Genomic DNA, 14,959 nt, shown 5'->3' on the forward strand with positions numbered 1-14,959 from the left:
GTGTAATACTGATGCAAAAAGTTTTATAAACTCTGGAGCTAAATAAACTCTTGTGTTTTTATTATTACTATGGGAACTAGGTTCCCAGCTTGTCTTCCTCCTACGCCCACCTGCTCCCCCAGCTCAGCCCCTGTTCTGATTATTTACCGGGAATACCACAACGTTTTTCTTGTCTCCAAACACGGAGTGGGCCAATGGCCATGACTTCAAACACCGCAAGCTAATGTCAGTGCTCGATGTCATCTAGCATGAATTATCTGTTGCTGTCCTCAGACCAACTGTTGGGTTCTTCCCAGGGAGGTTCCGTGATTAACCATCTTTCCTTTAGCTTTTTGCCTATAGCTAATTGCCGCATTTCCCGGCTTTGTGCTTTCTCTATCGTCCTAAACATACCCCCGTTTTCTCTGAGAACCTCATTAGTTGCTTGCTCTGCATTGGTAGCTGTGTCTAGGAGCTCTGTGTCGTAGGACTCCTGCTTGTCTTGCTCTTTCTTGAACTCTTAGATTTCCTGCTGGTCACAAAGCCCTGTGGTGGACACTGGCCATCCACATTGTTTAGACCTCTAGTGTCTCTGCCATGAAGGATGGCTTTCATAGAGGTTGTAGGCCTGGGCTCTGGAGTCAGACAGCTCCTCCACTTAAAACTGTGCACTCTTGGTTACGTAACTAGCTTTCTTTTTTCTTTTTCTTTTTTTTTTTTTTTTTTTTTGAGACGGAGTCTCACTCTGTCGCCCAGGCTGGAGTGCAGTGGCCGGATCTCAGCTCACTGCAAGCTCCACCTCCCGGGTTCCCACCATTCTCCTGCCTCAGCCTCCCGAGTAGCTGGGACTACAGGTGCCGCCACCTCGCCTGGCTAGTTTTTGTATTTTTTAGTAGAGACGGGGTTTCACCGTGTTAGCCAGGATGGTCTCGATCTCCTGACCTCGTGATCCGCCCGTCTCGGCTTCCCAAAGTGCTGGGATTACAGGCTTGAGCCACCGCGCCCGGCCCACGTAACTAGCTTTCTATACCTCACTTTCCTCATCGGAAAATAGGGTAATGGTGGCTAGGAAATATTAGAGTTATCATTAAATGAAAACAAATGGGCTAACAAATAGTATAACACCTGGCATATATTAGGCACTCAGTGACATTTGTTGTTGTTGTTTTTATCATCAACTAAAATAAAACATCTTAACAACTCTTTCTTCCAAATTAGTGTATTAAAAACAATAATGTTCTAAGGGGAACAAAAAATAAGAGGAGCGAGGAGGTTATTAGTCTTTTTTCATCCTGCTCTAAATACCTACTCCACAGAAATGAATATGAATCTATAAGATTGGGAGAGATAAATGCACAAAAAGAACAGATGTACACACACATATGTACATATATACATAGCTGTATATACCTGCATATAAACCCACACACGTGTGTATGTGTATATATGTTCATCTATAATTTTATATATGAGGAAGAAAGGAAGAAATAGGAAGAAACCTCAACATTTTACCTTCTGCACATTATGATATATTGTGATATTCAGAAGACAGACTGTTGAGCTCTCTCCTTTGCTTTTTAAATAGGTGATATATGATGCTTAAGTCATATGAGTTGTGGCGTGAGTTAGCTCCAAATAAAAATTTGTGACCTTTAGACCTTATAATCCAAGTCACTTTTGGTAAAAGCAGCTGAAAGTTACATTTATAGAAATTATTTAGAGATTTTCCAGATAATAAGGATGGAAGAGGAACACCAAAGACGGCCCCAGAATAGCAACTAGGGCATTTCCTTCGACAGCTGCAGCAGATCTAGTGGAACTTTAAATTAGTCTCAAAACTGAATTGAGACTCTGAAACTCGACTAGCTTACTAACAATAGTGTATGGTGCTGAGCAGCTACCAAGGGGGGCAAATACATAATAGAGAAAAAAAATCATAAAGCACATTATTCACATAATTTAATGGCATTTATGAACTATTAGAGTGAAAATCCATCAGAAAACAGTGTTGTACATGTCAACTCCTTTCTGGTTACAGTCACAATTGTGCTTCTATTATTACTGAAAGTAGGTGCAATTGCAGATAAATTTTGAGAATGGAACTACTGTTTCTCTTTGTAAACTTTTCGATAAAGATACTCATACTCCATCTACATGAGCTCAGTTATTCCACCTTTACTGTGTAATTTGGCTCTGACATCTTCTCTCTTATGTGTTGTTAGGCAGGGTGAGGGAGACGGTTATTAATGACAGAGCGATAACAATCTCTGGATCCACTATGGAAAAAGATTCCATCCTTGACCTTGGTAATGTATGCCAGCATTTATCAGTCCTCACTGCCAGGTTTCCCAGCCAATTCCTTTGCTCTGCACCCAGGCCAAATGGGGGTTGGTTAGATGCCACCCTGGGAGTGGGGCCTACAATCCTGGAGCAGATTCCCAAAGACATACATGGGCTCCACCAAGTGGAGGAGTTGACTGGAAAGCGTCTCCAACTTCCCTTATTTTGGCAGTGTTAGTTTGGGGATATTGAGGTTATGTGCAGAGGTATTGTTGTTCAAACAGAATCCAGAAATGAGGTTTCAGATTAGATGCAGAAGTATTGTTGTTCAAACAGAATCCAGAGATGAGGATTCCAGGTTTTAGGAGTACTACAGAGGGAACTGGATTCACTTGATTTTCAAAATACGACAGAAGAAAATATAGGAGAATGTGTTTACGGTTCTGGGCTATGGAAAACCTTATGAAGAAAGGCTTAAAAATCAGACGACTTCAAGAAAAAGAAAGAGTTATCTACATCAAATGCAAAAATGTATTGTTGGGAAGAAATACCATTAATAACATTAAAACGTAAGAGTCACTGGCCGGGCATGGTGGCTCACATCTGTAGTCCCAGCACTTTGGGAGGCTGAGGTGGGCGGATCACCTGAGGTTAGGAGTTTGACACCAGCCTGACCAACATGGAGAAACCACATCTCTACTAAAAATACAAAATTAGCCAGGCGTGGTGGTGCATGCCTGTAATCTCAGCTTCTTACGAGGCTGAGGCAGGAGAATGGCTTGAACCAGGAGGTGGAGGTTGCAGTGAGCGAGATCATGCCATTGCACCCTAGCCTGGGCAACAAGGGTGAAACTCCATCTCAAAAAAAAAAAAAAAGAGAGACATGGAAAAAGAAAAAGAAAAAAAAAACCTAAGAGGCACTGTGAAAAAAGTATTTGCAAAACAGGATATACATATGATTCATATTCCTGATACTCAAATGGCGACCACAAATCAATGAGAAGGATAAATTGCTCAGTAGAAAAAAGGAACAAGATAAAAACATGAAACTAATTCAAAACAGTAAAAAATACAAAATGTCATAAGCTATAAAATGCCAATTGCGGACAAAGGCAAATTAAAATAATGGGATACCATTTTTATTCACTACATTTCCAAATCTAACAAATAAACAGAGTGACTGTAACATGCCAGTTTGTCAAGGGTATGGAGAAACCGAGTATAAGATAGTATTGGTGGTACTATTTTTTGGCATAACTTCTTTGGAGGATCATTTGGAGGTTTTTTATAAAATAAAAGATGAACAATCCTATTATTCAGCAATTTTAGTTCTTGACAATTATGCAGAAATATCTACTCATGTGTATAATGATACATACACAAGGGTGTCCAATCAGTACTATTCATGAGGTCAAATGGAGACAATCTACATATACCTAATGAAGTTATAAGTTAATGTGGTAAATCTATACAATGTAGTTCTATGCAGCATTAAAAAGGACCATGGATCGAGGCAAAATTTTCAAGATAAATTTTTAAGTTCAAAAAGCAAGTTACATGGCGATATAGTAACATGTTTATAAAATAAATTGTGAGTGCATGCAAATGTGCATACAGAATAGTGTATCTGCCAAACTTCCAATTCTGGTAACTTCAGTTGGATGAATTGAATATAAAATACTTATCTTTCTCTCCCTGTCTAACTGTATGTAAAATAAGAAATATTTTGATATTTTTCTTATATTTCTCATACATATAATATATTCACTTCAAATGTGTAAAATATGAATACTTATAAGCTATGAAACTATGAGGTTTTAAAAATTGCTTTTTATAATTAGAGAAAGCATCTCGCTGATATTTCTAATATCAGGGTAGCTTAAAAAGGTCTTTGGCGTGATACATACTGCATTATAAATGTATTAAATGTTAAGTCAACAACCATCAAAATAAATAAGAGTTTCCTATTGCCATAATATTACACATCATTTATATAGGACCTATTCATTATAAAATAACTAAAATGGTGTACTGTGAGACATTTAAAAAAATATCTTCTGAAATCAGAAGAAACACATTGAAATATTTTTAGAAATTACTTAGAGAGTATTTTCCATTTTGATGATAACAACAGTAGTTGTGTTTGTAGCACAACCTTCTTAAAAAGTTTTATATACATGTTGTGGATGCTCTTTTGTTCCCCTTAAGTTCTAAACAAGCACAGAAATGAACTTCACAGGCTACGCCTGGCAGAACCTTTCCGTGCATCTCTGCCTCATTTCATATCAATGAAGGATACAGAGGTGGAAGGATTTTCAGTGAAGGCATAACCTAACTCTTCATTTTGCAAATGAGAAAGGTCTAGAGACAAGAAATAATCACTGAGGATGAAGATGTTTTAACTTCTCTAGCTTTACAATATAGTTTACTATCTGGATAGTCTAGTGTCTTCATCTTTTCTAGAATTTTCCTGGCAGTTATTTCACACAGTGAAGGCCATTACTAAGCCTGTGGGAGAGCTGGAGAGGCTGCCCTTCTGTGTCTTCTTAATATCTAAGTTGCTGTAGACCTCAGTGTTAAAATACTATACCTCTACTTCTAGGAATGCGGTTCCAGAGGAGTAAAGACCTTTTATGCCCAGATCAAAAGGCTCCATAAAGATGTGTGATGGCAACAGAGTGTTAAGGTCTCTGTGGCAGCCTGGGGTGCACAGCTTTGAGGGGCTCACTGGGCTGGGCCAGGCCTGGATGTTCAGTGGCCATCTGGTTTGCTGAGTACTTGTTTTTCTTCACTAACACACGAACTCCTGAGAAGCAAGAAAAATACAGGCTGAAGCCCGACTAGTCACTGCTACATGCTTTAAGAATATTCGCTGCCCCATGCAAAAGATAATTGAAATCTGGAAGGTAGTACTTTATATTTATACTCTTTATTCATGAAAGAGGTTATTTGTTCATAAAAATAGTTGTCGGAGATGAATGTATTTACATAAGAATATAGTTTAAAATCACAAAGGATTGCAACTTTCTGGATCATTCTGCTGACGGACAATTTGAAAAAAAATACTTGATTGTGCACACAAATGACCTTTGGTTTATTGCCATTTGCAGCTCTTAAGTGGAGAGAGAAAATTTCTTCACCCCATTTCCTAGTGTTCCAAGCTCAATAGGTCTACTCCTTGCTCTACTTTTATCATGATGTCACGTATTTCAAAGTTATGTCATTCCTCTTTGAATGCATGTTTTCCATTTTTCTTCTTCTATTATGCTCATCCTATTTCTTACTGTAATGCAAAGAAAAATGTATATTCAGGTTAAATCATCTAACTTCTGGTAAGTGTAAGACACCGTGTGGGACTCATGTTTTGTATCATTGAACCTGCAAAATGATGTGAGATAGGTTATTACTAGTTTCAAGATGGGACAATTGAGTCTCATAAAGCGGAACGATGTCTCCAAGTCCAAGAGCAAGTTCATGTTGGAGAAAGACATTTAGGTGGCTCTGAATGAGCCGTGTCTTACTTATCCCTCTGACCTCATCTCATACCACTTTTCTCTTTCCCCACTAAGCTGTAAGCATAATGGCTTTATTTATCTTTATCAAATACTCCAAGCTCTTTCTCATCCTAAGAACTCTGCATTAACTCTCCCCTCTGCCCGATAATCTTTTCATGATGATCAACATATTGGTGGCCCCCTTCCTTTCATTTTGATTTCACTGTAAATATCACCTCCTCCAATAATTCTTTCTAATCTAGTGCAGTCAGCCACACAGTGCCTTTCTCACACCAATGTACTTGAACTCTCAGCATAGCCCTAAGAATTATCTACTACTACATTTCCTGCCTATATTTAAAAATAAATCTCCTTTTATAAAAGTATAAGCTCCACAAAGCACAAACATTCTCTTGTTTCTCACTGTTTCCCTCAGCACCTAGAACATCACCTAGATGGTACCCAGTAGAGGCTGGATGGCTGATTGGCGACTGTCTCTAACTTGCTGAGACCAAGGGGAGGGTGGGCACATGAGAAAAGTTTAAACCCTGGCTTTTGCCCTCAGGATTTGTAACCCAGCACCTGGTGTGTCTTCAAGCAGAAAAAGTCCTATACAATTAGATTATGACTATGGTGCAGATTTATCAGATACTAAAAATAAGTACCTGTATGTACATTTTGAGGGGAGAAAAGTTATTCCAGATATTTAAACTAATTTCATATTGATAACCTAAACTTATGATAATATGTGTCTTTAAAAATGCCACATACCAAGGGCTTACTACAAAGTAAGTATGGAAGAATAATGTGCCCACATTTTGAAACCTTTCTTGATAGGGAAAAACATGATATAGCAAGATGCCCAGGAGAAGACTTAAAGTTGAGTTTGTGATAAAGAGTAAGAAATAGAGACTGAGAGAACAGAGGCCAGAGATCTCAGGCAGTAGACTGTGGTCTCCGTGAAAGTAGAGATTATACAGATATTTCTGAGTCTTCTCATTCCTTGTGACTATACCTCTGGTTCTCACTTTCTCGTTACCTGTGGAAGACAAAATACACATCTATTGAATGATTGAGAGCCTATGGAATTCAAATCCAAAGGAGAGGACATGGTTCTTACCTCCTAAGTCATTTTCTGTGCAAATGATAGAAACAGCATCAATTCCAAATGGAATGTATATTAGGCACATTAAGGCCTGGAACTCTCCAGGGTCAGTTGGAGCTTATTTGGGGACAGATCTGAAGAGCCCCATTAGGATTTTGCTTTCCTTAGCATGAGTTGTGGAACGGGTACATCGAATTTGTGGGAGGCCATTGCTTGGACTGAGCTTCTGGACTCAGCCCCAGCAGACCAGACCAAACCAGAATAAAGTCATTCATGCCAGGTGTCACATCATCAAACTGAACTTTGAAACAGGCCTCTTTTCCCCAAAACAGTAGATTTACAGCAACTGATCAGAAGGGCCTAGTCTCCCTGAGCTGGCGTGATACGGAAGTCCCTTTGTTGTGTCTCTGTAAGGAATGTCACCTGGAAACAACCAGTCTGCTTCGGTTGCCTCTTTCTGCTTTCTTCAGTACTTTATAGCTTACAGAGCCCGTCCCCTTTGCTCAGCTCATCAGAGTGCCTGTGGATCCACAGCTGGAATGCTGCTCAATTCATGAATTGTGAATAAAAGACAGATTTTATTTTTATTTTTTTATTTTTTTATTTTTTTTGAGAAGGAGTCTCGCTCTGTCGCCCAGGCTGGAGTGCAGTGGCCAGATCTCAGCTCACTGCAAGCTCCGCCTCCCGGGTTCACGCCATTCTCCTGTCTCAGCCTCCCGAGTAGCTGGGACTAGAGGCGCCGCCACCTCGCCCGGCTAGTTTTTTGTATTTTTTTAGTAGAGACGGGGTTTCACCGTGTTAGCCAGGATGGTCTCGATCTCCTGACCTCGTGATCCGCCCGCCTCGGCCTCCCAAAGTGCTGGGATTACAGGCTTGAGCCACCGCGCCCGGCCAAAAGACAGATTTTAAACTAAACTTGTTGAAATTGTGTTTTTTGAGAGGACTAAAATTGTATTTTCATAATCTTAACATGAATCCAAAGACTAGCGTGAAATTGGCTGTCATCCATCATCGTATACCGTCCTATACCTTAATTTATCCACATTTCAGGAAGAAATGCAAAATAAGAATAATATTTTTATTTTCTATTTTTTACTAGTCTTATAGAAAAGTATTTTGTTTCTATTCTATTTGGATATAGTTGTTGTGTCTTTGGATGTCTGTGTTTTCTTACCGTTCTTTTAAAATTCTAAGTTTTTCTTGATTATAACTTTTATGGCCGGGCGCGGTGGCTCAAGCCTGTAATCCCAGCACTTTGGGAGGCCGAGACAGGCGGATCACGAGGTCAGGAGATCGAGACCATCCTGGCTAACACGGTGAAACCCCGTCTCTACTAAAAAATACAAAAAAACTAGCCGGGCGAGGTGGCGGCGCCTGTAGTCCCAGCTACTCGGGAGGCTGAGGCAGGAGAATGGCGTGAACCCGGGAGGCGGAGCTTGCAGTGAGCTGAGATCCGGCCACTGCACTCCAGCCTGGGCGACAGAGCGAGACTCCGTCTCAAAAAAAAAAAAAAAAAAAAAAAAAAGATTATAACTTTTATAATCATGAAAATCAGAAATGCCTCTCACATATTTGCCACCCAAAGAGAACAACTATTTTGGTGTATTTCTTTATATATTTGTTTTACACATGTAAAATCATTGCAAATATTGAATTTTAGGTACTGAAGTCAGATAAATTGGTTCATAAATTTTCAGTTTATAATTAATGCCAAATATTCCCAATAAGAGGAGATAGCAATTTACTTAGTTTGTCAACACTGAACATAGAATAGGTTTATATCTTCCCTTTTTTCACATAAAGCTGTTTTATATTTTAAATTATTTTTAATCTGAATATATGTTGTAAATTCCGATTTTTTTTTTTTTTTTTTTTGAGACGGAGTCTCGCTGTGTTGCCCAGGCTGGAGTGCAGTGGTGCGATCTCGGCTCACTGCAACCTCCATCTCCTGGGTTCACGCCATTCTCCTGCCTCAGCCTCCCAAGTAGCTGGGACTACAGGTGCCTGCCACCATGCCCAGCTAATTTTTTGTATTGTTAGTAGATACGGGGTTTCACCATGTTAGCCAGGATGGTCTCCATCTCCTGACCTCATGATCTGCCTGCCTTGGCCTCCCAAAGTGCTGGGATTACAGGCATGAGCCACCACGCCCGGCCATAAATTCAGATTTTTATTGCAGGTGATTGCCTTACTGAACAGGGAGAAAGGGTGAGAAAATTTTAAGTTGCTTAACATAACTATTTCCAGACTCTTTTCAGAAGTTTGGGACATATATTGCCTCAGCAACACATACATAAGATTTCTATTTCACATACACCCATCAGCATTAGATAACATGTTAGAAATAGAACTCTAATTTTACAAGTGAAAAAATAGATTTCTTCATGAATTTCTTTTTTAACATTTCTTGTTTACAAAATGAGAAAATATTTTCAATATACATAGTGGACATTCTTTGTTAATTGTTAGTTTCTTTTTATAAATATCAGCACTGCCATTTCTATAGTAATAATTCTATTTTTACTATGAGGATGAAACAGCTAAAGGCCCAGCCTCTTTCTAGAACTTTAACTCATTAAAATAGATAAGAGCACCTCACAGCAAAGACAGAAATGAAATATGCAATTTTACATTATCATCTCAGTTGTGCTTAGGCAAAATATTGCAAGAATTTTTTTGTTTTGTTTTGTTTTGTTTTAAGAGGGAGAAAAGGTTCGGGGAGTTGCAATAATTTGTCCATGGTCAGACATCTAGTAAATACTATACTTAGAGTTTTAGGACTGTAATTTCAAAATTTTCCACTGCATCTGAGGTTCTCACTGATGACATGCAAACCCCTAAGAGAGACATCTGGGGAGGATGGTGAGCTTTCAGAATAATCATCGCAGTTTTTCTGCCTACCAACGTATGCATTTTCATAAAATCAATCATCCAGAGCTATGCACCAGAGCAAAAAATATAGCCACAGGTGGTATTAGCTTTCACCTGTTAAGGGGCACCTTGGACTAACCAGCAAAGACATCTTCTGATTACCTGTACCATCTGAGCCTAATGGGATTCTTAGAAGAGAAGCTCATGTATAAGGCTCTGCTCTTCTTCAATCCCTTGATCTGTGTCCGAAGTGCAGAATGCCATCTCTTGCTGATCTCTGCTTATGGAGCTGGTATTTGCTACACATGTTTCAAATGCACATGGTATTTGAAAAATGATCCTTCATCTGAACCAGCTTTGGAGAACTCATTCCACAGGCTGCACACAAAGCTAGGGATATAACGTAGGCCTGGGAGGCACAGGAAAAGAGCAGATGGTTTTTGAGGATCTGATAAAAGCCAGCCAGCCAATGTGTGTTTTCAAATGCTGAGATGACTTTTGCTTTTGGTTTATATCGCTTGGACCTTCCCTCAGCAACCTATCATTAATCAAACAATTTGCCCTGCTTATAACTTCATGGGTCTGAGTTGTAAACATTTGTGAAATTGTAATGTTTGAAAGTTAACGATTGGCCAGTTGAAGGCCTCTGAAGCTCATAGCATTATTACCACATGAGAAATTTTCCACAGCTACTTGTGAATATGCTGAGCTGTTTGCATTCACATTTTCTGGGTATCCTGATTTTGAAATGGAAATTATTATGAAAGAAATTGATTTCCAAGTTCACTGCCCTCAGAGCAGTGTAGATGATGCTCAAGTTCCATTAGAACGAGGCTATTTAACACATGAAACTCACGGAGAAGGGCATTAAGTTTCAAAAGAGCCACTTTGTCCTCGGTTTTCATTTTTGTTTGGTACCTTCCCTCCTGGCGCTGTCTCGGGGTCTAGATTGGATGGGAACTCCTATGTCTTGGATAAGGCATTTTTATTGGTTGGTTGTTTTTTGGACATCTTTATTGAATATAAAAGGGAGACTGGGAAATGCCAATAAAGGGAAATTTGTTAATTGTTTTCTTTCTTTTAAAACACTTTTTTTTTTTTTTTTTTTTTTTTTGAGACGGAGTCTCGCTCTGTCGCCCAGGATGGAGTGCAGGGACGCGAACTCGGCTCACTGCAAGCTCCACCTCCCGGGTTCCCTCCACTCTCCTGCCTCAGCCTCCCGAGTAGCTGGGACTGCAGGCGCAGCCACCTCGCCCGGCTATTTTTTTGTATTTTCAGTAGTGACGGGGTTTCACCGTGTTAGCCAGGATGGTCTCGGTCTCCTGACCTCGTGATCCGCGCGCCTCGGCCTCCCAAAGTGCTGGGATTACAGGCGTGAGCCACTGCGCCCCGCCTAAAACACATTTTTAATGTCTTTTAATCTCTTCCATCTTTCCTTCCTTTCCTCCTTCACTTCTTCCTTCTAATTCCACATATCACAGACATTCTTACAGGATGCAAAAACCTGATGATAGTATTAGTAATGACCTGGCCAACTGACAGCAGGCAACAATATTCCTAGCAAGTGGGACCTGAGTGAGCAGAGAACTGTGAGTCTGAGTCTGTCAGTACAGGGGCAGATCCAATCTTTATTTAAATGTGGAGCATTTTGTTCATCATAAACTTATTTTTGCATTTGATTCTTGTAAATGTTGCATTAAATACTATGCATTTTGATTACCGAATTTACTGACGCCTCTTAAATTCTGTGCTAGCAGCAAATGCCTCTCTTATCTTACCCTACCATGTCTCTTATTAAGGAGTATGATAAACCCCTGTAGAAACAGGAATATGGTGGATAAAAGCTAGGACAATCTCTCTATACAGAAATTAAACTCATCTGCTAGAAGCTGCTAGAGAAAAAGAAAAGAAAAGGCAATTCTCCCAAAATTGGACCACCTTGGATCCTGGGAGAATAGTGGTGCCATCCAAGTCTCTAGATAACACTTTAGCCATGGTTACATTTGCATTCATCTGTTACTTTTGAACAGGTTCTATGCCCATTCTACTTCTATGCTTTTAAATGATAAAATAATTTTTATTCTGAAGTAGCCTATTAATTCAAATTATTTTTCCTTAAGAGATTATTTTGAAATGTGAGGTTGATATTTTTATCAGAAGTGACTATTACATATATACTATCCCCTTAACTATGATTTTCCAATGGCTCAAATAATTTTCAGAATCACATCTTGACTTTTAAAAATCACATTCGTTTAAAAATACCTCTTAATTTCTCCCTCCTGGAGCTATCTCAGGGTCTAGATTGGATGGGAACTCGTATGTCTTGGATAAGCCGTTTTTATTGGTTTGTTGTTTTTGGACACCTTTATTGAGTATAAAAGGGAGATTGGGAAATGCCAGTAAAGGGAAATTTGTTAATTGTCTTCTTTCTTTTAAAGTGTCTACGATTTCTGTGATGGATCTAAAGCCTTTTTCTGGTTAGCTGTGTGAAGTTTAAGGAGTGAATTGTATTATTACTATATATTCTGCTTAGTTGGTTATCAGAGACTTTTCACTGTATTTGTATAATTCTTCACAGCAGGTTTGGTTGGTGGTATGATTACCAGGCTGAGAGGGTTTTAAACACTTTTATTTCCAAGTACACGTCACACCAAATATAACACCATGTACCTGCTATCCCAATTACACAAATCTGAAAGGAGGAGTTTCCCGAGGCATAATCTCACTCTATAAGTAGTTCATCTTATTTCGGAGAATATCTTTGAGTAATTGCTACTTACATTTCTCCAGTAAAGACCATATTCAGTTTATTGGAACAGCTTATTTCTCAGTCACGTAACCCCTTCAGTCTAGAGTACTCTTTCATTTATTCTGCCCCTTACTGCTGAAGAACTCACAGGATGTGCAGTATAATTATCCTCACGATCTCCAGTGCTAGGATTGAGAAAAACTGGAAGAAACAAAGAAAACTGCTAGATGGCTCTATGTGGTTCTTTTCATGGAACAGTTCAAGGTATCCTTTTTGTCTTCCTTTTTTTTTTTTTTTTTTTTTTTTGAGACGGAGTCTCACTCTGTCACCCCGGCTGGAGTGCAGTGGCGCAATCTCGGCTCACTGCAACCTCCGCCTCCCAGGTTCACGCCATTCTCCTGCCTCAGCCTCCTGAGTAGCTGGGACTACAGGCGCCCACCACCACGCCCAGCTCATTTTTTGTATTTTTAGTAGAAACGAGCTTTCACCATGTTAGCCAGGATGGTCTCGATCTCCTGACCTTGTGATCCACCTGCCTCAGCCTCCCAAAGTGCTGGGATTACAGGCGTGAGCCACCGCACCCAGCCCAAGGTATTTATTTTTCTTTAGGGTCTATGATTTGTTGTTAGTTTCCCTACTGTTCCAAATTTAAATTAATTCAAATAAGTCCCATTTGGAAATTCGCAGAGAAGTGAGTCCGAATTGTTTCTCCCGGGGAGGAGTAAACATCTGTCCTTGATCAAGCTCATAATTAGCTCAGCTAAGGCAGAAGATGAAATAAGGTGAGGACGATAAGTTGAAAACAGAACTGGGGTGTGCAGGAGGAGAAAAGAGTAAAGATTAAGCAAAAATCCACACTAAGGGCTTAAGGTTTATATACCCCCGGTCCCTTGGTCCCCTTCCCTATGGCCCAGCCAAGAATACTCATGGAGTCTGACTCCATGCATCATGCCACACTGGCAGCTGCACTTTGAGCCCAGATCACAATGCATAATGCATGTCGCCTCTTCATGGAGAAACATCTGCATCTGGCTGGGTCTTCCCCTGGCAGAGGGCACAGTCATCATTCCTGGGGAAGTGTGTTTGTGGGAGCAGCTGTGAGAGGACACAGCGCAGAAGGACCGAGGGGCCTGTTGGTGCATTTGCCAACTTGGTCTGCTTTGTGGTAATAAACTCCAGGAATGTCTAAACCTGGACTTGTCAAAAAGAAGAAGGTTGTTTTTGTTGGAATGTCTGGGGTTTTATTCATGTTCCCCAAGATTCCCATTTCAGAATCTTTAAATTTTATGGGTATTTTTAAAGCAATAAAACAGTGAGTTCTTAAAGATGGTTCTAGGACATAGAACCCCCAAAAAGTCTAGATTTGGTTCACCAGGACAGTCCATGCCACATACTTTGATCGTCATCTGAACCTCTCCCCTCCCTGTCCACCACACTTCAACATTTTCCACTCATAACATCATGACATTGTAACTGTGCTCTCTGGCAATTGTGTCATTGGTGATTAGTAAAACACTGAAACAATGACATCATGTCTATAAAATAATCACAAAAAATGCCGAATATTAGTGACTAAGTCTCAGAATGGAATTTGAGCAACGCCTGTGGTGACTAGGTTCACTTTGTATATTCTGATCTTGGAGAATTTGAATAGGTTTACTTTCTACCTCCTTCTCTTTCCTAATTTTGCCCTTCCCCCATGTCTCTACTTTCTCAGCTCCTTCCTTTCCCAAGGAGTTTGCCATAAGAAGACCTGTTAAGTTTCAAAATCACCCAATTTACCCTCTGATCTTTATTGGAAGCGTTTCTTCATTTCCAACTAGAAGCACAGATCTTCTGTAGATACAGGTACTGTTTGAGCTTCCAGACACTTCACAGTTCACAAGCAGTGGTCGAGGTATGGAAATTTTAAAGCACACACATTGTCCAGATGAACGCAAATAAAAACCTGTCTTGCCTACTTGGATCATGGAAACCAGGAATACAGATCACAAAAGTTACCGGCACATAAGAATTGGAATTCAGTCCAACACCTTCACTGACTGTCTTGAACATTTTAAAAACACAGTAGGCTTTTAAGCTTAAGCCAGAGTGAATTGTAAAGGAAATACCATCCATGTGGTAAAACATCAAAAATGCCCTGCACCATTTGCTACGTCACTGGCTTCTCTCAGTTCATTATTGTTGCTGGGTCTTCAGTTAACCTCCAAGTTTCTATCTGTAGAAGAAGTGCATGTACATAATTACAAATATTAAGAACATGTTCTCCTTTTTCTATGCTTATGATAGTACTCTCTTACCATTAGTAGTCACTTTTTAAAATTTTATTTTAGCAATGGTCTAGCATTTATGCTGTAGACATATTTTTTGAAGTGGGACATGAAATCCAGGGGTTGCTCAAATGTATTTTAAAGTCTGTCTTGGAATCAGAGCTGGTAAGGAGATCTCCCACTTCTCTTTATTTCACAATAACTCACT

Source organism: Rhinopithecus roxellana, chromosome 18 (genome assembly GCF_007565055.1).
Source record: "Rhinopithecus roxellana isolate Shanxi Qingling chromosome 18, ASM756505v1, whole genome shotgun sequence".
Classification (NCBI taxonomy): Eukaryota; Metazoa; Chordata; class Mammalia; order Primates; family Cercopithecidae; genus Rhinopithecus; species Rhinopithecus roxellana.